Here is a 24,646-nt window from a genome sequence, read left to right on the forward strand (position 1 = left end):
TTTTCAGGGAGAAAAATGGAAGCATTGCCGAGGCCAAGTTTACTTCGCCCCAACCACTAGAAAAAAGTAACAATCGGGAGCTACAGCCAATGGCCAATTGGTCAAGGGAGCCGTGGGTCAAAAAAGTTTGGTCATCATTGCACTACACTATATTGAGTGGAACTATGAGAGTGGGTGTATTCTCTTCCATGGGTAAAATCAAATGATTGTTTGATTGCAGTCCTGTTTTATCACATACTTCCTACCAGGGTTTAGTTTGTTTTACGTTTTTCCCCATTACTGTTCAAAAACAAGGTGCAGGGATATAGGTTTATACAGTGATTACCCAAAAGTGCACAATTTGTCAATACCATGTGAGGAGACTAAAAAAAATGCCTTCCGGTTCCATAGTTTCCATCTTGCTCATTACACAACAAATGAGCTGTGGGCAGCTCCGATGGTGAAACTCTGGGACTACTCTCAACAAGGGAATGCCACTGTGCAGTGCAACCTGCTCAGATTTTAAACAGTACACGGCCGGCATATTTTGGCAAAGTGGTACAGCCAGCATTAGACGTCAAGAACTCCTATTGCCATGGCTAAAACTTTACCACTGTCCTATGTCTAACTGTTGAGGTTGGGTGTTGTCTGCCCACCTCAGTGAATTGCACACCTTGTTGGGAGGCGGGGTTCTTGTCAAGGACCTTTATAGTAATGTTTACAAATAAGAGACTAAAGGAGTAAGGATACTGTGAGCCCTAAGATTGCATTTCCTTCCAATTCAATATTCAAGTTAATTCCTTTGTACACTTGACTCGCCAAAGGTAGCAATAGAAATCAGAGAAGGCTTACCTCAGGATCCTGTGGAGGGCTAGCGACTCAGATACAGCATAACATTGCATCGTCAAATCTATGGCTCTTTAAATCACTAGGGATTTAATTCAGAGGACAGCATGAATTGAATCTCTCGAAATAACTCCACTACTCACTGTCCATACCATGTACATGCTTTGCTTCCAATATGTCCACAGAGCTCTGGGACCCATCTCCAGGACCCAGAACAAAGAGACTGCATGGAGGGTGAATAGGGGAAGTGCTGCCGTACTGAGGGAGCCAGAAAGAAGATTATGCTGCCTTTCACTCCACATGAAGCTGAGCACAGGGAGCCAGTCGGGTTGTGGGAGCTGTGGGGTTCTCCCGCAGCCCCCACTGTGATATCTGCTTTGAAGGTGTCCCGAGTGAGAACCCCATTACAAAAAGAAAAGGAAAATAAAATGTGCACCAGACCACAGTAACAAAATGATAGTGGAATAGTCCGCTGCGAAGACATTCACTGCTCCATGGCTAAAGTACCCCATAATGCCCTGTAAGGGCTTTGTTAACAGATTCCTCCTACTCTGTGGTGTGCTGATCTTGGCCGGGCCACCCCCAACGTGTTGGCAAAGTGTTGTGAGGGCTGCAGTATTTGAAGCAGCCCCCCCCCCCAGAAAGGATACAAACATTACTCACTGGTCTATAGGGTCATGAAGTTGATGAGCCCAGGTGAGTTTTTCCACAGTTTGCAAGCATTCTCAAACTCGAACATTTGCTTGATGGCTGGAAGTGGAATGACCTCTCGTAGTTGGTGTTATAGCTTCATGACATGTGGCCCAAATGTGTTAAAGAAATAGTCCGACTCCATGCTTTATAGAAAACATATTGCTGAGTGTTTTTGACAAACATTGTAATGCATTATTGACAACAATGTTTGCATTAAAACATGATTACGGTTTCCAGCAAGTTGATGGTGATTAACATTTTATTTGTGTTCCCATAATGTGGTAAACCCTTTACAAAGCCAATAGACCTGCCTTATATTTGATGCAGCATCACCTTGACAAAGCTGCTTTATTTATGCCCCATACATTGTGATGGTCTATCTGGTATGGGTGAGAGGGTTACTGTAATGTTGGGGGTCATGACCCATTAAGGATAAAATGAGATTTCAGAATGTTGCCAAAGGTAATTTCATCTGTATGATTTATATAACTGTAAATTAATGCATAGTATTTACTAATAAATGGACTTTTACTTTTTCAAAGAAAAGCAGTGACTAAACAATTATTTACTGAGTGTTATTATTGTGTGCCATCGAATTGGGATTACTAGCCAGTACCACCTCTGGCATAGGCCTTGGACTGCTGTGCTTCGTTACCCAGAGAAAGTCGAGTACTACAATGGAGTGCTTGATTACCAGTAAGGAGACAATTCTGGATCTACTAGCAGACCTCACATCCTGCACAATTAATATGCCAATTTATTACAGCTATGATATGGGCAAGACTATGATCTGGGCAAGAGTACAGGGGTTAACATATAAGGTTACGTTTAAGGCTTAAAGTATTAAGTATATAGGGTTAAGGTTTTGGATTATAGGGGTAACAGTTAACTCCTATTATTGCATTTGTTTAGTGTCACAATTGGAAAACAAATCATTTTAAGTGTGTTGACGATTATTACAGTTATTTTTAGTCTATCTGTTCAAAATAAAAAATTAAGCTTTGCTTACTGCACTTAATTCATTTGAATGGAACATGTAACAATTTTTAGTGATACAGTTTAAAAAAAGTGGTAAGCACATACTGATGCTATTTCTCAGTAAAAAAGAATGACCTAACTAAAGGCAAGCAGCACTGGACCATATACAATGTACAACTGTTCAATTGTCCCCTAAACAGATATTGACTTAAAGCCCTGATATTATGGTACCAAACCAACATAAACGACTGCCCACTGATGTTTTCTTTAGAAACAAAGAGAGACAAAAAGAAAGAAGTCTAACATTGTATCTGCACAGATATCATCAAAACATTATCATTAAGATTTGCAATACAAAATTGTCATAACAACTGTAGCTTAATTGGGTTTTCTCTTTATTCTTGTATAGGATTTCGGAATGGACTTCACTTCATAAAACACAATGTTCACAACCTAGATGGTACATATTTCAAGGGTCTACTCAAGGTGTAATGTGGGTAATCAAAAAGTAGATGAATGGTAGCCACTGTAGAAACTGAGTACACCATTTATTTCTTGTACTGAAAGAGGTTTCTAGCATGAGTTCACAAAGCTGTATGTCCTGCATCGAGTATTCAGGGGTCCTCTGTTGGGTGAAATAATCCAAGTGCTTAAGTAAACCATAAGGCAGGGTGCATTGTATTTAAATGGTAGGGAGTGTTCTTTTAAGTTTTACATGTCCTGGTAGCGAAAACCTCAAAACATGTCTCAGGCGTGTCATTGCAGCCTGTGTGCAGTTTTAAACTGCCTATCCAGTTTGGCAAAATAAACCTTTCGTCAACTCTAAAACTCCTTTTTTAATACATACAAGTCACACCTAGAGTAAACCCTAAACAGCCCATAAGGCAGGGTGCATTGTATTTAAAAGGTAGGGCATGTTTTTTAAGTTTTACATGTTCTGGTAGTGAAAAACTCACAAATTAGTTGTTTTACTACTATTAGGCCCCCCTCTGCCATTGGATAGCATTTGGTTACCTTATTACATTTAGTAAGTGATAACATTGGTTAGGGAACAGGTAAAAATGCTACCATTGATGTCTAAGGAATTGCAATTTAAAATCCTCTTTAATGGTAAAGTCGAATTTTAGTCTGTATATGTCACTTTTAGAAAGTAAGACTTTAAAAACTTTAAAGGAGAAGTGAACGATGCACATCTATTTTTAATTTTCTAAATCACCATCCTTAAATATCAGACCTGTTAACGTGTGCTATGCTGTGACGTGTCCTGTCTGTTGCACGTTTGTGTAAAATTTAGATAGACCCATACAATAATGATTGTGTGGAACAGCATGCACTACTTTTGAATTTATCAATTCAATCATTCACAACTTTCATCAAAATCCCAATGTATACATTTAATTACCAATTTCAACAATTTCTTAGCGTTTTTCTTAACATAAATCAGATTGGCATCAATGCTACCATTTTCCCAAAACACTTTACAATCCAAAATTGTTTGATTTGTGTGATTTACTCCCAATTCCTTTCGGAATCTGTTGATTTTTTCTTCAGGGGCAACTGAAAACAAAGTAGGAAGACAGAATTAATATATTCAATATTTGATATAGTCTTATGTGATCAACTGTGTTCTTTGAACAATTAAAAAAAATAATATAGGTTTAGGTACCAATTTGGACCTTCTACCAAACACCGAAAAAGTGTATAGTGACCAAAGCAGCCTCCAAAAAATCATGATTTGGGGCGGAAACTACATTTTCCTATGGTGTGGTAGCAGCATTGTGATTATGACCAAGATTTAGAGAGATATTGGGTAAGAAAATTCAAGATTTTTTGTTTGCAGGAGAATGTTGAACGTAGAGCAGTTCTGATTGTTGATTACGCTTTAGAACAGAAGCAGTGTACGTCACAACAAGAGTTAAAAATTGGTGACCATCACTACTCTGACATTCTAGAGGTAGGTCCTATTGATATATTACGTATAATTTATAGATTCACTGTTATTTAAAAACACAGCTAACAAATTTGGTTTTTCATGCAGCAGGAATAGGGTGAATAGCAAATTAAGAATAGAATTTATGACCCTACCGCGTATCTTCTTCTGTTTGGCCTTGCGGCTTTTTGTGCAACGTGAGTGTCAGCATTTTCACCTGGACATAAAGCTCACATAAATTATTAATTACAAGGTAGCATGATTTGATTTGGAGGCTGCTTTGATCACTGTATACTTTTTCAGTGCTGAGTTGAAGGTCGGAAATCGGTACTTAAACACATTTCTTTTTTTTTTTAAATGTTCGGTGAACACAGTTGATCACGTAAGACTATGTCAAATATTGAATATACTAAAAGACAAGTCTATAGTCTATATCCCGGATATCCGTTAACGCAGGGAGGCCGGTGCCATCTGCACAGATTTTAAATATTGTACCATGATAAGTACATAACCTGACAAGCAATTTTAAAAGCTATGGTGATAAAAATTAAAGTGCCTGCCTTGATAGTCATGTTACACGAATAGAATCTCTTATATAAAGGAATCCATACTAACAGTAATCCTCCACCTTAAAATATAATACGGTGGCGCTAACGGATATCAAAAAAGGACCAACATTTTTATAGAGGCTCCTTTATTGAGGCCCTAACTGTGGTGAGATAGGTTCCCCCACAAGATTATGCAATTGAACAGACATAATCCATTGCACAATTAAGATTTTATAAAAATTCTCTGTCCTGAAGAAGGTGAAAATACTGAACTAAACACCGAAACGCTGCGTCAACTGTTTTTTAACGTTTTAAACGCTTTTTATGATTAGATTGTAACCTATAGTGGGAGGAAGGCCATATATGATATTTGACTGAATATGCAATATATTTTGCTTTTTGTAATAAACTGTCTTTTTTATAATTGTGATTGAATTGAATAGTATGTTTTTGAAACCATATGCTGTACTGTGTTACTGTAAACAATAGTTAGTGAAAGGTCTTTTTTAGACAGTGGCTCTTACTGGAAGAAGAGATTATCCTCAGAATTACTTACCATTTGTAGAAATCATTTGGCCCAGTGACAGGTATTTTTCTACTCATATGTTATGACTTAGGGACTCTTGTCTTTTAGTTCATTAATGTACCCCGTCCCTGTAAGCATAAAGGGGTATCTCCCTTCTTTGTTTGATTCTGAAATATTGAATATATTCATCCTGTCTTCCTACTTTGTTTTCAGTTGCCCCTGAAGAAGGAATCAACGGATTCCTTAATGCATTGGACGTAATTCACACAAAGCAAACAATTTTTGATTGTAAAGTGTTTTTGTAAAACAGTAGCATTGATGCAAATCTGATTTATGTTAAAAAGAAGTCTTTAAGAAATTGTTGAAATTGACAATTAAATTTATACATTGTGATTTTAATAACATTTGTGAATGATTGGTTTGATAAATTCAAAAGTAGTGCATGCTGTTCCACAAACTCATTATTGTATTGGTCTATCAAACATTTAGATAGTTGACATCTTCTTGTCCTAACCATTTGGTGCTTGCAGCCTGTTCCTGAGTCACATGACTAGGAGTAGTTGGCCATTGTGCATTCCTCCAAGACAGCCCCATGATAGGGGCACTGGCTGTTGGCAGGATGGGCCCTCCTGGTAGGATGGGGAGGCAAAGTTGTTTACAGTGCCACTTACCCTTTATAGAAGCTGCACCAGTCCTCAAACAAAGAACTTCAACACAAGCCTTTTGTGCCTTCAGACATCCCGGGACCAGGGCAGGAAGGATAAGAAATGATATACACTTCCATTGGTGGATAAAGGCAACTCCAGAAGTTTCTTCTACTTGAAAGCTGGCACAACTTATACAATCAGGACCCTCAGACCCACTCTTCAGTTCACTTCTGGACCTGCCGTGGACTCTCAGACGACTGCACTGCTATCTGTGGTCTGCTGTGTACTTCAGAGGACTTCCCTGCTGCACAAAGTTTACTGCCCTACTGTCTGAAGCCTGTCCTGTGCTTTCAGAAGTCTGCCCTGCTGCTTCAGACCGGTTTTTCAGGTTTCACCCAGGAATTCTACCCCTTATGAAAAGGATATGTTCCCCCAACATTGCTTGTTGAAGTAACGTCTTCTGCTAAGAACACTTCAGGTCCCTGACAAATTAGAATGTCACCCACCCCTGTGGCCCAGTTCAAAGTGGTTCTGAATTAAATGCTGTTGATTTACTATCCATTGACACAGCTAATAAAACCTTATCATTGGAGAACCATTAGGTAAAAATCCAGCTAATTTTCCCCTGTTCAATATCATAAAGTGGAATCTTTCAGGATTATGATTCAAATCCAAACTAATTCAGGCAATTATAATTTGCCCGGTGTTTCTGGGTGCAGAACTGAAGACTCCAGACTGAAGCCTCGATTTTCTGCTGAGAAGTCTATGGATAACTGCATCCATTCACTTCTCCACCCTCTTTCTGCAGTACAGGGGAGCAATAAATGTTCATCGTTCTCTACTATCACCTGTTCTTTCATTATCCTCTCAAGCATCTGCACCACAAGCATCCACAAAGCACTTACAATCATTTAGCACGAGCTCCACACAAGTGGTAGATGGGTGCTGATTTGGAGCTGTTATTTCCTCTCATGAGGGAGAGAAACATGCAGTTTTGGTCCTGATATTCTGGATTCCATGGGTTATTTTCTATTCTGGATATAGGTGTTGGGATACCGTCCAGAAACAGAGCCTCTGTCCTTATGGTATCTTCACACATAAATATGGGGAACTCAGAAAGAAGGCCAAAATGCAAACTTGAACTATTCGTTCAAGAAATACTGCTCCACAAAAAAAAACAGAAGTTGGACTTAAATTTGACAGAGCATATCTATTGAACTACTATTTGGATTACTCCTGAACCATCTTGATTTCATTCTCGGATGTGATTTGTTGGCTAGAAAAAAAGTGTTCGTTTTCCATAAGTTATATATTGGATACTGTAAGATATATGAAGGAATAAAGAGAACACTCATAGAAAACACAATTATGTTGACAATTTGTCAAATTACAAGACTGAATCATTTTATACTTTGTTGATCTGAGATTAAACCCAATGTTAATACTGGTTTCAAAGTTAGAAAATTATTGCAGAATCATAATTCCTAACTGTGAAAATATATAACCTTATATGAGAATTCTTTTTGCATTGTTATGGTACAAATGCTCAAAAGTAAGATAAATAGTGTACTATTTGCAGTTATGAAATCGTAGGATGTTTAATAAGGTAAAATATATCACAAGTGACTAGAGGTGATCTCTTATGTGAGCTGCTACAAATATCTCACTAAGGAACACAACATGTAATCTAAAGCTGGCTCTATGACAGAATATACTATTTGGTGCCGGCCCCTCCTCCCCCACCAACATCACTAAATATTTCTTAGTTTGCTAATTTTGTTTATTTTTTCTGTGAATTCTGTATATAATTCATATGCTTCATTACTTACAGGGTGGCAGAGAAGCTTGTGGCTGAGAGCTAATGTCAGCTGTGCACTAGAGGCTATGATCCAATACTTGAATTAGGAGGCCAACACCATATTCCAACATTCTTACCACTGGCATAGCAACCTCTGGTATGGTGGAGAATATATGCATGGCAGCAGGCACCATATGAAAGGCCAAGCGATCTATCAATGCTTTAGTTCAGTGCTAAATTTAATATCTGGTAGGTAAGGATGCCAACAAGGGATTGTTCAAAAAACAAAGTCACAAGTAAATCTGATAATCATTTAAGATTACAACTTAATTGAAGGTTATACAATATTTTCCAGTAAGGAAATGAATCCCAGATAGCAGGTGTACATATTTTTGTCAAAATCATATTAAAGAAAAAAGACATTTAAACATATACGGTCTCCTGAGGCGGAAGCAGGGAGCTAGGCACTTGTAATTCTTACTTTTAAATTTGTATTTGCTCTTGTTTTTAACTCCTGTGCACGCGCTCACTTACTTATATTGCGCCGACTGCACCGCCTTGCTAGCAGGCTCACGGACTCACAGCAAGTCCCAGCAGCAGCGCAGGGACAGTCAGGGAACGCCTTCGTGCCCCCGGGGTCCCGGATCACGTGACCACCAGGGAGGGCAAAGGTCAGGGTTAGTGCTCCAGGCGGTGTGACAGCCTGACACTATATAAACCAGTCATGTGCCGGCCGCGCAGCGGACGCGCGCAGCGGGCGCGCCGCTTGCGCGCCGCTTGCGCGCCAAAGGTAAGCCCGTCTGCGCCCGTCTGCACCTAGCACTTATGACCCCTCTCTGTTTCACAGTCCGGGCAGTCGGCCCCGTATCTGTTACTCTAGTGATATGCTGAGAAAGCTCAATAACTCAGGGCACACCCCAGCATGTCGTCGCATCATGCCACATCACACTGCTTGCCAAGCACACCTGCGTTGTCAAGATTGTCACATTTCCCTTCCCCTGCTCATCCCTTATAAACTACTGGTCTCTCCTCCTCATGCTCTTCCCACCACAGAAGTGACTACTACACCACCGCTGAAGTGTCTCCTGCTTAACACCAGATCGTTAGTTAAGCACAGCACCGAATGTGCCCTGCTTATCGACCAGAGTGACACTGACATTGCTTTTCTGACCGAATCCTGGACTGATAGCGCTTCCGGGCCTGACCTTATTGCCGCCTCGCCCCCAGGCTATAATCATCTAACGCTTAATCGCCCACTCAGGAGGGGTGGAGGCTTAGCAATTATTTATCGCTCCCACTTGAAGGTCACTACGACTGACACCTCATCCCCGGAATGCGAAGCTCTGGACTTTCAAATTCAGTTTTCACATAAACACGTGTTTAAAGGCTAGCTTTTATATAGACCTCCAGGCCCCAAGTCTAAATTCCTTCCCTATTTAGGGAAGGCACTGTAACACGATATTAATAATGCCAATACCACCATTCTTGGTGACTTCAATTTCCATCTGGAAGCCATCTCAGATCCGGATACGGCCCAACTTCTTAGCCTCATGGACTGCGCCGAACTCTCCCAGGTAGTGCAGGGTCCTACACACAAGGCAGGCCACACTCTGGATGGCATTTTTACTAATAATTCTAATCTGACCTTTTCCAGTTGTCTCCCACTTACCTGGTCAGATCATCAGGTTGTACTCTTCCAGCTTGCCTGTCCCAATTCCACAAATCCAAATCCCACTAGTCATACCGCTTTTGTTAGGAAATGGAACAAAATCCATGAGTACGACGCTATATCTACCCTTATTGCTACCTTCCCCTCCCTTTCACCAGATCCCAATACAGCTGCGGCGTCTTACCACGGCTGGATCAAGCAAGCAGGAGACAAACTCGCACCTCTTACCAAAATCCATTGTACTAGAAGCTCTCCCACGGCGCCCTGGTACAATGCTGTTCTCAAAAACAAGAAGCTTGAGTGTAAGAAATTGGAGCGTCAATGGCGTCGGCATTACATCATGGAGGACAAATGCAGCTATAGAGCCTCCATTTCTCAATACAAACTTCTACTCCACACTTCTAAACAACAATACTTTGCGGATAGGATCACTAAATCTAAAAATTCATCTAAAGAACTGTTTCAGATTGTCTCTTCTCATTCAACGCCCCCTCCTTCCCCGGTTGTGGCAAGCCAAGAACTCTGTGAGGACATAGCCGAGTTTTTCTTTAATAAAGTTAGCCACATCTTCAATTCCTTTTCCCCCCTCATTAATGATATATCTGTACCAGTCTCCCTTGGCTCTACTTCTTCAGCAGCTGCTGAATCAAACAGCCCTACACTTATGTCCTTTGCCCCCATGACCACCACAGAAATTATTAAACTTATCATTAATGCCAAGTCTGGCTCCCCTCTGGACCCCAGTGCTGTTGCCTTTGTTAAATTGGCTCTTCAGCCAACTGCCGTAGCCCTCACGGCTATTTTCAATAACTGCTTACAAACTGGTATCTTTCCATCAATATGGAAAATAGCATCCATAGTTCCCCTTCTAAAGAAACCCTCGCTTGACCCAGGCAATTCCAACAATTGTAGGCCAATTTCCCGTCTTCCCCTACCGGCAAAAGTACTGGAGGAGGCCATTAACAGCCAATTGAGAACCTTCTTGGGCACGAACAATCTCCTTGACCCCACTCAATATGGCTTTCGAAGTGCTCACAGTACAGAAACGGCCCTGCTAAAATCAACAGAAGAAATTAAAACCTCCTTAGACCAGGGTGGTCACGCAGCACTTATCATGCTTGACCTCTCTGCAGCCTTCGACACAGTGAATCATGCCACTCTTATTGCTAGACTGCATGAGATCGGTGTCGGAGGCTCAGCATTGGAGTTGCTCTCATCCTTTTTAGCGGGGAGAGTAAGCTCAGTTGCCCTGGGAAAATTTACGTCTAAGCCATTTAGGCTTCCTTGTGGGGTGCCACAGGGCTCCTCCATCAGCCCCACGTTGTTTAACGTTTATGTGACCTCACTTGCCCCACTGATCAAGTCATTTGGTTTCTCCCTTACGTCATATGCAGACGATACACAGATCGTGGTTTCCCTCTCACCCCACAATGTTGCTTCTGCCCCCCTTCGCTTCAAGGAGTTCATCGCGGCGGTAGGCTCCTGGATGGCTGATAACAGTCTTAAGTTGAACACTGATAAGACTGAGGTTGTTGTCTTTGGCAACAACCCGGTTTTCTGGAATCCATCTTGGTGGCCAGATAACACGGGCTTACTACCAGAACCTACATCCAAAGTAAAAAATTTAGGCATTTATCTCGATGATAAATTGTCTTTTAAGGACCAAATCAATACCATTGTTTCTTCCACCTCCCATCTGCTTAGGACTTGCAGGAAATTGCTTCCCTACCTCCCCAAATCCTGCCAACAGACGGTCATTACATCTCTTGTTATGCCTAAATTGGATTATTGTAACAGCATTTATCTAAACTTACAAGAAGGCCTGTTAGGGAAGTTACAGCGGGTCCAGAATACAGCAGCAAGACTCCTGACCCAGACTCCCAAATTTGCGCCCATTAAGGATAAAATCAAAGATCTTCATTGGCTCCCGGTCAGGCGCAGAATTCAATTTAAATCTCTGTGCATAGTCCACAGAGCTCTATATAAACTGGGCCCACAACACCTTCAACAAAACATCACTTGGTATTCCCCTGCTAGATCTCTACGCTCTTCTGAAGCCAAATTGGCTATGGTCCCTTTCATTCGTAAGGCTACTTGGGGCGGCAAGCGCTTCACCTTTGCGGCCCCCAATCTTTGGAATGATTTACCCCTTCGTTTAAGATCGATTGATAATCATCTTATGTTCCGGAAGGCCCTCAAAACCTGGCTTTTTACTCTCTAGCGCTCCATTGCTGTTCCCTCACGGATTCTGTATTGACAAGCGCAGGACACCTCCGGGTAGCAGCCGCGCTATATAATTTAAATTAACATTAACATTAACATAAGATTACAATTGTTCCGAATATAGATCTCATAATACAATAACAATGATCACTACAGTACTTTTCAACGTTTATATGCCATATGTCAATGTATTTCAAAACCACCTCCTAGCTATACAGTTAAAGCCTGTTTTGAAAGAAATACTAGGCTTTGAATAGATGTTTTAAAATACCTAAAGAGAAATTTGGGCTATGTGTCAACGTTTCGGTCTCTGTAGTTGCACATCTGTGAGACCATCTTCAGGACTGTGTAATTTATTATTCTTAAAAGGCCATAGAAGATAATTTCCCATTTGTGCAATTCCTCCACCTTAGATTAAACTGTTTCAAGAACAAGGACTATTTTCACAGAGGCACATAAACTAAATGAAGAACTCAAAACCCTAAGTTAGTCATCTAGACTCCTTCGGAAGTTGCTCAAAAGGGCATGGTGAAAGAACAGGGAAGCCCTTTTAGAGATCAAAGAATGACCTAGGCAATCACGATTAGATACATATCTACGTTCAGCACATTGTCAAATAAACTAAAGAAAATTATCTCTAAACACTAGAATCTATTGGCCGGAGACCCAACGTTCCACGAAAAAACGTTATTTGCCTTCAAAAGAGGATCCAACTTGAGAGACAGATTGCTCCAAGCATATGTTGAATCAACACTATCCACCATTCAACAAGTGTTCCAACTTACAACTTTAAATGCAATAATTGTGTAGCTTACAGCACAACTATAACAGTCATGCATTTCAGCATAAATGGTCAACAATCAATTGTGAAACATTTTTCCGACTAACATAAGCAACGTTACTTACTGCATTGAATGCCCCTGCATCCTCCCCTATATAGACAAGGCAACTCAGCCAATGAGAAAACGAATAGTTCAGCATCAGTCTAGAATCAGAGGTGGAGTTCAACATGCCCGATGGTTGAACACTACACACAATTCAAACACTCTGAGAAAGACATCAGATCGTGGGTGATCGACATTGTCAATCCTACAATCAGGTATCCTAATGTTGATTGGATCCTTGCTATTAAAGAGAATCGCTGAATCTGGAGAGCTGACTGTGTTAAAAAAAAGGCCTGAATGTATGTGGGAAATGGTAAACATTGGACACACTATGAAAAGTGTATTTTGTGAAAATGTTGAACACAATGTATATGATCTGGATAGATCACTGTTTTACATCAGATATTTTTATATAAGAGAATATGTTACCAACACCTTGTACGACAGCATAATTATTTACATATTTAGATAGGTTTATAGGATATCTGATTGATTCAATACACACATTTCTCTATGGTAGCGATTTCACTGTATTTTGTGTTAGTTATCCAATGATGCAATCTATATTTTGTGTAATCCAATCATGCGACACACTGCCTTTGAATTTAATTATATAAAGTTGTCAAATTAGCCTTTTATACAAAACTGTCGGACTATCCAAGCACACTTTGGTGTTTAACTATTAATAATGTGAATCTTCTACTAACTTGTTCAGCTAGTATGGTACACCCTGGTGGTCAAAACATCTTTCTATGAGTTAGAATGCAGCCCTTACATATATTTGGCATCACCCCAAGAACACTTCCTTCTGACATTGAGCAGGACTTCTGGCACCGTAATACCAATAACACATGATATACCGACTTTCAGCAAGCATACTTCCAAAATGGCCACCTAGAGTTAGGAGTCTTGTTCCCAACTATTTAAAACACAGCCAATTCCTGTGGTTGCCTGCAGCTTCAAACTTATGTTCCCACTTGGACCTGTAAGTACACTCTGGAAAATATTTGAATATTGACATTAAATAGGGGCAGTTAGCTATAATAGATCAGTTAATACTAAGATATATAATTTTTTTATTTTAGTAATGTCCAGCATTACTCGTCTTTTTTTTTCAACTCCCTGTCATTTAAGTAATATCTTTTACCTGCTGACAATATCGTGTTAAACTACCCTTCATTGAACACAGTGATCATGGGACGGTCAGAGCAGCGGTGTCACTAGAATTATATGCAGCTATTTGAATCAAATGTTATACACTATGTGACCAATATATTCACTAGTTTTTTAAGCCTGTTTGCATTGTAACATGATATGCGGTTTAAAATACTACAGAGTTCAGAGTAACCTCAGTCTTAGAACCCAAGGCGCTTTTTAACACAGCCCTAAGGATTTTACTTTACATGATCTATTCGACATGCAAACAAAACATGCCCATTTTTGGCGATACAGTAGCAGTCAATCATCTCATGTTATCACTGAGTTTAATTGTACAACGCAGTTCATTTATATAAATAATGTGTAACCGAGACCAACATTTGTTACATCCAAGATGACGGTCAAGACAAATATAACGATTACCAGGCGGTCAAAGCAGCGATGTCGCTACAAGTCTATCAGCCCTGTTTCTTTAAATACTGTAATATGCACACTTTGTGAAAAATGTTGACTAGGCTTTTTAAGCCTGCCCCAGTCTCAACACAATAATAGCACTACTGTGAGTTTAGAGTCATCTAAGTATTATGACTTAAGGCGCTCTTTAACAATGTAGTGCTCATGACTTTACTTGATTGTACCTTATATACGTATAGAATAGCATATATTCCATGTCCTATTCGATATGCAAATCAAATACAGCAAGCCAATTTTCATTCCACCTTACCACTATGTATCCAAGTATTTGACCAGTCTATTTATGAAAATAATGAACCTGCATGAATTACAGAACAGAATTATCTGAATCCATCAAATGCCCATATTTTAATTATACAACTCAATTCCTTCAGATAAAGCAATTTTGACCAGCTTAAAATATGCCTCATTCTTGAATATCAATAACATTACTTGAGTTGAGCCATGGGAGTGTCTCCTTGAGACAGTTATATGTTTCCCCTGTTCTCCTTAGGACTTCTCCACATGCCGGGTTAACCAGCAATAGCTGCCGTGTGCAACAAAACTACCACAAACTCTATAGTGAGACCACAATGTTTTGGTTGAAGTACTGCACCTATTGCTTACATAAAGAAATAACCCATTCCATTGATCTTGTAATTCATTTATCGCTTTGGTAACTTCTCAAGCCTCTCCATTGCAGGTCTCTTCTGCAGTGGGCATTAACAGTCACATCCATCCATAATCCTGTTGGACTTACAGTAAGCAAATCTCCTATTCAATACACAGGCAAGAGACACTACCAAGATGCAATCTGGTGAAGGTCTTTATTACTATTCACCCTTTGTTTAAATATTGCTTCAACAAACTCTACATCTTTCACGGCACAGTCATAGATGTGATCCTCTATGGTTAATAAATTATCATGTTGGTGATGGTTTTCTATCCTCACTTTTCTTTGAGCATATTTAGCTCGCTCCACCGCCTGTGTATGTTTTTAAGTCCTGATACTGTTAATGTCCCTTTTTAAATATCCTTGGGGGGGGGGGGGGGGGGGGGGTCCTTCATCTACATACATAATACAAATACACAGTCCTGAAGATGGTCTCACAGATGTGCAACAACCAAGACATTGATGCGTAATCGAGCTTTCTCTTTAATTATTGTTACACATCTATTCAGTGCCTAACATTTTTAGGTCTCGCGCCTAGTGTTGCAGTGCGCAGCACTGCTCGCGCAGCAAGAGACTTCTTGTAGGGGGTTTAAAAATTAACCTATGAATCGCACACGTTCGTGCGTGTGCTTTTCCTTTTGGCCCACGCTATTGGACTTTGCGTGCGTCTTTTTAACAAAGGCAACACGCAATTGGCCTAAGGCAGGCACATTGCTCCGCCCATGGCCTATTGGTGTCGGTTACCCGCACCACTGCCATGTGGTTTCAATTATCGTGCCCAGACATGGGCGCGATAATTGAAACCACATGTCTCGCTGTGGCGCGCGCACCACTCATTCAGTAGCTGGCAATACTCCCTCTGAAAGATCGCCCTTCAGACTGTAAAGCAGCAGCTCGACAGAGGGCTTGGAAAAGACATAAAACATCAGGTGTGCCACATCCAGAAGGCCTCTGGCTGGAATTTTTAGAAGTCAGTGAAATTTAAAAAGCTTCCTGTTGAGACGAGTCAGCAGTTGTGGTGGGTATGTATATCTCCCCTACCACGAGCCTCTTCCAGGGGCTGCATTGATTCTTTTCCTTGCATGCCCTCCCATGCAGGCAGTATTTCCAAAACGCGCATACGTTTGCAAGTCTGCAGAGCCTGGCACTAGTGGGCCGGTCCCACTGACTTTTCAATGGAAAAGGAATCTAAAAAGAGCAACCTAAAGCTAGAAGCAAAATTGATCAAGAAACCCAAACGTGCGGTCGTCCAGTGGACTACTTTGTAATTTCACATTTACATTGAATTGCTAAAAACAGAATGACTCATTAGAATGCCAGTTTTAATGAGTAGCCCTGTGCGCCCTTCCTTCTGGCTACTGAGCCATGCAGAACAAATATGAATTACCTGGCTAATGTGCCACAAACCGCTGTATAATCTGACGAGTACCACAGGACAGGCGCTCTTCCCTCATATCACGTTCTCTTTGAGTCTTTGGCACAGTGGGCAGAGCTGTGAAAGATGCCCATGTTCAACGACATGCTGAAAGATGTCGGTCAGAGATGGGAATCTTGGTTTGTGCAATGGCTGCAGTTGGCTGCATAAACTGGCACTTCCGTTCGAGCTCACCTTCAGCGATACAGCAGCCTATACGAATGGTCACAACATGTCAGAGCCTCCCGCCCTGCCTTCAGCCAATCAATCCTTCCACAACAGAGCCTGTGAGACGTCTGTGACCTATCGTCATGGATTCTTCAATGAGTTGGTGGTCTGTTCAGTAACCCAGGTTGCTACACTGGGACCTCTAACAGAGGTCGCTTGTCATAGTTTGCCTGGTTAAAGAATGTGGGGTGCGAGGTGGGAGATCCCTAACACAGACACATGCAGGGTCTTCAACTGAGTATTTCACCAGCTTCAGCTATTACCCTATAGGGCCTGTTTCTCTGTTGCAAATAACATTCCTGCTTATCCTTCCTTCCTCAAAGGGGGATTCGGCTCTTAGTTGTCGTTGATACTCACTCTGTGGTTCCGAGGGAGGTCAAGCCCTATACTCATTGAGAGGTAGCTAACGTGAGCTTAGCCCAAGGGGTTCCTGTAGAAATGCCACGTGCTCCCCAACACGCCTGTTTTGTTTGTACATTACCATACCTTTGATCTGTTGCTTAGGTTTTCCTACCGGTGAACAGCTCTTTTTAACTCTTACACTCATGCATACCGATATGCATAGTTTTGAGTTTCAGTGGAGACCTAACTTGAGTACTATCAGCGGGATACCGCTGGCTCTTAAAGGACCTGCGTGTAATAACAATGGCTCACCACAAATGATATGGCTAAGTTATTCTCTCTAGCCTCTCTTGTATGCATGAAGTCTCCTGGAAGGCTTTGCTCCTTTTTGTACCTTTCATATGTCTTTAAATACACTCCATGCTCTGATGCACAGATGTGCAGAGTTGTGCAGTGCTCATCCATTCCCAGCGTGTGATCTTACTGTGCTTCAGTGCATCTTTCCGATAGTGCAACAGTGAGCCTGAAGCACAATTTAGAGCGCACAAGTTGTGTCGTAAAATAGGGGGCTCTAATGACAGCTGGTGGGTGATATTGTGTAATCACCCTTCTGGAGATCCTGGAGTCGCTACCACGGATTCTGAATGTGAATACAGACCCGGGGGGTGGCAGGAATAGGATACCAGGGCCTGAAACCAGCTAATCTATTAATGGGTTATTTTCATTGTCAGTGTACAGGGTGCATAAACAAGTGCACAGCTGACAGCCTGCACAGTGATCGTCATACATATCACATGCTGTGTCAGTGACCCGGCTTGGCCAGTACCTACGCTGCTTCACTGCTCTACCGTGGACCTAGGTCAAACATTGAATCAATAACAGAACCGGACTAATAACATTGAGTTAGTGACGGACATTTAGAAAAAAGTATTTTTTTCGAACTAAAGTGGACTGTTTCAAAGCACTGGCTATTGTACAGAATGATTGTGATTAGCTTCAACACCAGTTTAGCAAGCATCGTTTCACCCCCTTCCCGAAGACAAGTACTTTTTCTTTCTTTTGTAGTAAAATGTTAATGGTTTTCTTTGAGCGACCATGAATCCTTATACCATTTTTCCAAAAGTGGCCAGTTTAAAATGCAGGATCACGAACGTCTCTTGATTTCAAGATGATAATCTGGGCATGAAATAGGGGTAATTTCATGCCCGCTAATCTAATAAAGCAGAGCCTCTCGAGGAGTAATTAGGATGTGCCAACTTAACGTTCATTTTTAGGTTGAGCCTAAAGGCAGCGCGCCTGCACTGCTCGCTCTGCGAGGCATGCTGTATTGGAGTATGCACTGGAAGCCTCTCCCACTCTTCGCCCATATTTGTCATTGGCTTGTGTCATTGTCCTTCAAAAATGCTGTTTTAGTGCCTCCTTGGTACCACCTTGTCTGCATTTGTTACCTCCCATAACAACTTGACCTTTTACTTCCGCTGTTACACGGACTGCGATATATGTGGGTTAGCACTATTTTGTTTATTGACTATGGGACAAACAATGGCGGCTGCTTGTTTGTATTTGCAGCGCGCCCACCGCCATTCATATAGAGCGCTATGCCACTCTAACTTTAAAAGCGGCTGTCCCCTACCCCTGCAGCACAATGGCTAAACTTTTTTTTTTATTATTATTATTACTTTTTATGAGAACACGGCATCTGCTTCAGGGACAACGCAGATTCTTTCACCTTTTTTTTAATTTTTCATTGCATGAGGAGCGCACGCCCGCTTTAGGGACACTGCGCTCAGTTTCATTTTTTTTGTTATACTTTATTGGTGAGCGTGGTGCCCGCTTCACGGGCACCGTGCTCTACAATACAATAGGTCTTGCTTTTGCTAAAGTTTGACCTATTGGTATTGTAAATGACAATGCCTTTTATTATTGTTAAGAGGCATTGCCATTTACAATGCCAGTAGCTCAAAATCTCGTTATTGCGAGACCTACTGCATTGTAAATGCTTGTTTTAAACAGACTCTAGCTGTATATTTAAGAAGTGAGGTCGAAATGCATTGACATCCGGCATCCAAACTTTGAAATGTACTGCAGTGATCACTGTCAATGTATTATGAGATTTATATTCTGAACCCCTGAAATCATATATTTGAATTTCTGTTTTCTTCAATATAAATTTGACAAATACACCTGCTTTTTGAGATTGATTTCCTTAGTGTAAAATATTGTATAACCTTCAACTAAGCTGCGATGTTATGTCAAGACATCTTGAATGATTAACACATTTACTTGTAATGTTTTTTGAACAAATCCCTTACTTACCCCAGCCCACAAGGAAATATTAGGTGGCTCTTTTGTGTTAAATAGATTACATATCCGACAGAGGTAGGACTATCCAGAAATAGACCTTTTTTTTTTCTTGTTATATTTTGGGTCCTCCTGCTGTTGTGGACCAGTATCTCCTAGAAATACATAGTGATGTGTGTATGAATGATGTATCCTGAGGTCACGGTCAGCTAATAGTTGCAAAGATCCTGAGGCACGGCTCGCATGGTAGCGGTCCCATTCCAGCCCCTACTCACCACGCAGTGTGAATACGGCCCACCCTCTACGAGCACTATGTTACAGCTGTGGTAACGGATAAACTTTACTACAGCAGCTGTAACACAGGCCCAGCTGGCCCAGATTTCTGACGTTCTCTAGGACGAAGATTACCTCATGCAGTCTCTCTGGCCTAAGGAGTAGAATATTGTCTCTCCTGGCGAGGTGATATTTTCTGTAGCTAGGGCTTAGGTCTGCACGCAAACAGACTTTTTAACAAATCATGTCGTAGAAGCAGATTAGATATATTCAGCAATGTTCCTCACTACACAAAAATGATTTAAAAACTATATTCGATCTACCCAATCTGTTCCAACATTCCAGCTTCAATTACTGGAATGCACATGAGGAAAAGGCCTCTTGTTTTCCAGTTCACATTTTTATATTCATCAACAAGCTACAAAAAAGCTACAGATATTTTTTTCAGTATCTATATTAGGCTCCCCATCCTTATACAGAGAGCAATAATGATTTTGACTGAGCTCTGGGCATCCGTGATGTCTCACATGAGCGTATTCCCACTTTGCCTTCTGACGAACCGCCTTTCTCAGTGATCATCTCTTCCCCTAGGATAAGCTTTTACAAGCTTATTAATCGAAAGCAGGCTTCTCAAAGGAGTAGCTCGTGAGCTCTCCCGCTACTTGCAAGTAGCTCCCTTGTGTGCAGCTAAGTGAACTAAATTAGGAGTTTCGGCTTGGTTGAATTAATAAATCGATACCCGATTTGAAAAGCGTGCATTCAGATGAAAATGTGCATATGTTCAGAATTCCTAAACTGATGTTTGGAAGAAATTATTGAATTTCTGAAATATATTTCAAGCTTATATTTGAGTGATAAAAATCAAACGGTGTTTGCCAGACTTTTACTAATGTTATAGTGGCGATAAGGGAGACACCGTGGCTCTTATCTTGTTAGATCTGAGCGCCGCCTTTGACATGGTGTCTCACGCCGTGCTAATCAAAACTCTTAAGTCATTGGGCATCGGTGGTTCAGCTCTGGACTTGCTCATTGCATTCCTTTCCAACCGCACCTTTCAAGTTCTCTCACGCAGAGCCTGCTCAGGAGTCCATTCCTTTGATCATGGAGTGCCGCAAGGCTCTATCCTCAGCCCCCTACTTTTTAATTTGTATGTAAGACCTCTAGCTGACGTAGCCGAGAAATCAGAGCTATCCCTATTCTCATACGTCGACGATTCCCAAATCATTTTTTCTCTCTCCTCACATAATATGAATGCCCCTTCCTGTCTTAAAACTGGCCTAAACAAAATAGCATCATGGATGCAACACAATTTCCTCAAGTTGAACGGAGAAAAAATAGAGGTAAATCTATTGGGCAAAAACAAAGATCTCTGGAACCCCCAACACTGGCCTTGCGAAATGGGCAATCTTCCCTCTCCTTCCCCACAAGTCCGTAATCTGGGCATCACGATTGACGATTCACTCAATATGCATTCCCAAACAGTTAAAGTTGTAGCGACTTGCTTTGCTATTTTCAAATGGTTAAAAAGAATCTGTGCCTTAATAACATCAAGGCTTGACTACGGAAATGTACTGTATTTAGGCTCAAACAAAAGTGTAATCCACAGACTACAGATGGTGCAAAATTCAGCAGTCAGACTCCTGTGCGGAGTCCCGAAGGCCACCTCCATCTCCACCTATCGACGTAATCTACACTGGATCAGGGTGGAAAACCGGGTAAAATTCAAGGCACTAAGCTATATGCACAAAATCAAATCTGGTCATGCCCCTCGTTATCTTCGATCCCTGGTCAGTCCCTATTTTCCCTCCCGAAACCTTCCCTCTGCCACTCAAGGGAGATATATCGTTCCCTAAAATAAAACTAGCTCGGATGGGCGAAAGGTCCTTCTCTTATCTTGGTCCCTCACTCTGGAACGCACTGCTCACAGCTCTTTGCAACGAGACTGACTACGTTCAATTTCGCAAGTCATTAAAAACGTGGCTTTTTGATAAATAATCTGCCTCTCTTGTTTTTTATCTAAGTCTTGGATTTGCTCCCTGCGCCGGGAAACCTTTCTTGGGTAGCTGTTGCGCATTGTAAATTAAAAAAATAAATAAATAGGCGCATTTAGCTATGGATGTTATGCATTACCCAGGTAAGGCATTGCACATTGTTAAAGAATTTTTGTTTTCATTACAGCTGGCAACAGTTTCTGAAGCGTTGTGGTGATCACTGCTGGGAATCTTGCATATGATGGGAACATATGTAATCTTGTCTGATGTGGTTACTATTACTTCTGTAATATTAGTAGCTCAGGAGGATTTTCATTGAACATAATTAGCGCGTATTACAGAAAAGGTTGGAGACCACGGATCTATAGATTTCTCTGCTGCGTAAAATACTTTGGTCTGACCCCACAATATTACATACTTGTCTCACAATTATGTAAAATGTTGACTATATTTTAGCAAGCCGGTGGACTCGGTGCAGGCCATGGTGAACAGGTTCAATGATCAGGCAAAGGAAGGTCTGGGCTGGGGCTGCCCGTAGAGTCAGACTGGGGCTGATGCGCTACGGTATCAGTGTGACCGTGCAACCCTTCCTTGTGCATCTACCTTGTGCATCTATCACCTAGCAACATGGGCCAGAGGTTGCCCTCACCGTCTTCCTTCTGTTTCATCCAATGCATCTATAGTGTCTGCATCTTCTCTGCTGGCTGCATCAGTTCTAGTGCATGTTGTCCATTACTCCATGTGTTTCTATCCCTCCTCCTCCTGCCCTTTGTTCATATTCTCATCCGTTCTGAATGTGCTCTTGTCTTTAGACTATTTCCCTTTGCGCACCATACTCACATCTGCTTCGTCAACAGGATCTCCTTAACACCACTACCATTAGATCCCGCACTCTTAGCCCTATTATTTTATTTTGCTTGTGTGTTGCTCGCGCTTCATGCTATCGGTCTCATGAACACCCTTCTGTCCCCATACGTACATCTGCAACCCCCTATGTGTGATCTGTCCTTGCACTCTCTCAATAGCATGACCTCCTCCAGGATTAAACTATGCCTGATTACTCCTTGTGTCCCATGTCTTTTCACTGTTATCCTCCTATTTTACCAAGTGTACTGGCTTGGGCTCCCTCGTGCAAACTCCATCTGTACACCCGTGTTCTCCCCTCGATGTTCTGTCACACTAAATTTCACCAAATGAAGCTATTCGCCGTCCATGCTTTCAGTGAATCACATCTGCTTGAAAATGACCCTGGCTGAAGCAGTGCACAAGAATCGAATAAGAATTTTTTATTACATGTCTGACTGAAATGTAACCCCTGTCCTATGCCCTGGATGGATGCCATGGCAGACGAGGCTAGGAAGACACTCAGAAAGAAGCCCATCGCATTCCTTCTCTTTACCCGTGCACATGAAATGTAGATCACGTGCTCAGTTTTTTATTTTTTATTCAAACTTGGTCCCACCATGCAGTGAGGTCGCGCAGGCGCTGCAGTGATATGTTTGCTTGAAGCACAACTGCTGAGTTCTCACTGAAAGGTGGCGGGGCAATAGATGAACCGCCCTGGGTAATACAGTCCACAGGTTTGCGCACTCCTAATTTGAGTGAGAACAGGGATGGTGAAAAGTGTACTCCGAGTTCAACACCGAATATCTTGTGTACGAAGCCCTACAATTTCAGCTAATTCTTACAATGCACATTTCTTTCTACTATAGATCCTGCGCCTATCTCAGCGCATGCAGCAGTCTGATATGTATATTCAGAACGCGTATTGATTCCGGTTGACCTGCTCAATGCATTATTCTGCCTAACAATGCAACAGTTCTCCAGGTTGAACACACGCTAGCAAATAGTATTTGACTTGATGCAGGAGTAAAAGCGGGTTGGTCAAGGATCCCAAGCGGGCCTTTTCCACTATGGTTTTGCATGTCAAGGGTCCTAGGTGGAGGTGTGAAATGATACAGATGCAAGCAGAAATCTGCAGGCAGGAGAACAGATTGGGGGTGGCTTCCTTTTCATGTACCTCGTTATGCAGTTATGTAGACACAGCCTTTGTGCAGTGTGATGCTCCTCACGGCAGGGTAGTCTTCAGCCTGAAGCATCCACAACAAAAGCACAAAGAGGTGCACCTGGCTATGAACAGCCACAAAGACAGCCACAAAGAAAGAGCGAAATAGTTTTTTACCTAAAAGAACCTTCTCTTTCTGAACAAGACTGCAGTCCCCTCCACCCCCACCTCAACCAAGTGGCCGTGGCAGAACCTGATCAAATTTCTATAGGAGCCTGGTCCCCTTTGCTCTCACTTCACTGTCTAGGTCTCCTTCCTCCTGCATTCCAATACACTTCCACTGTCTTGGAAAGCGCTACTTTTGCACAGCAACAGGCCACAATGGAACCCACAGGCATTCATCACTCTGCTTCGCTTATACATACAATGTATATTCTAAAATAGTAAAAGACACACAAATGATGGACTGAATGCGGGACAAATCATTCACCCTAAGTCAAGAGATCGGGGTTAAATCCATCACCTTGTTGTGTTTGCAGTGTTTGCCCTAAGTGACCAAGGATACACCCAGACGTGGGTCGCTTGCTCTCTGTGCCACGGGATTCAAGCTACCCTGGCTGATGAAGGGTGATACCCCAAAACCGGTACCGGGATGCTTGTTTCTGGGCCATGGAGGACCTGGTCTGGCAGTCCGGGATGGACTGTTCCCACAGGAGCAGGGTCAAGACTGATTTGCTTATGGCTTGGTACAAACTAGGGTGGCATAGTGAGCAAAAGAACGATGGATCAAGCCCAGAGCTCACGACTGGGGGTGGAAAAGTAATGTAGTAGAGCTTGAGGGCAAAAAAAAAAAAAAGAATATTGGCAAACACTAATATTTAGGAGTGTTGTTTCATTTACTGTAAGATATATGGAGCATAAATCATTGAACAAATGCCAGCCATTTCAACTGAGAGTAATATCATGAATGAAATGTGCAAAAACTATATATTGCGTTCAGGGGAGCGTAGTTGGAATTTAAGAGACGATGGATCGATATCATCCAAGATTATTTTTTACAAAGTTGATTTTCATTGCTACTTTATGC

At 41.7% G+C, this 24,646-nt stretch overlaps 1 protein-coding gene across 1 annotated transcript in view; it reads right to left on the reverse strand.

Moving 5' to 3' along the window:
- Nucleotides 1-24,646, reverse strand: part of SLC45A2 (solute carrier family 45 member 2) — a 227,067-nt gene that overhangs the window by 61,932 nt on the left and 140,489 nt on the right. The gene's annotated exons all lie outside the window — the stretch shown is intronic.

The sequence above is a fragment of the Triturus cristatus genome, chromosome 2_1 (genome assembly GCF_964204655.1).
Source record: "Triturus cristatus chromosome 2_1, aTriCri1.1, whole genome shotgun sequence".
Taxonomy (NCBI): domain Eukaryota; kingdom Metazoa; phylum Chordata; class Amphibia; order Caudata; family Salamandridae; genus Triturus; species Triturus cristatus.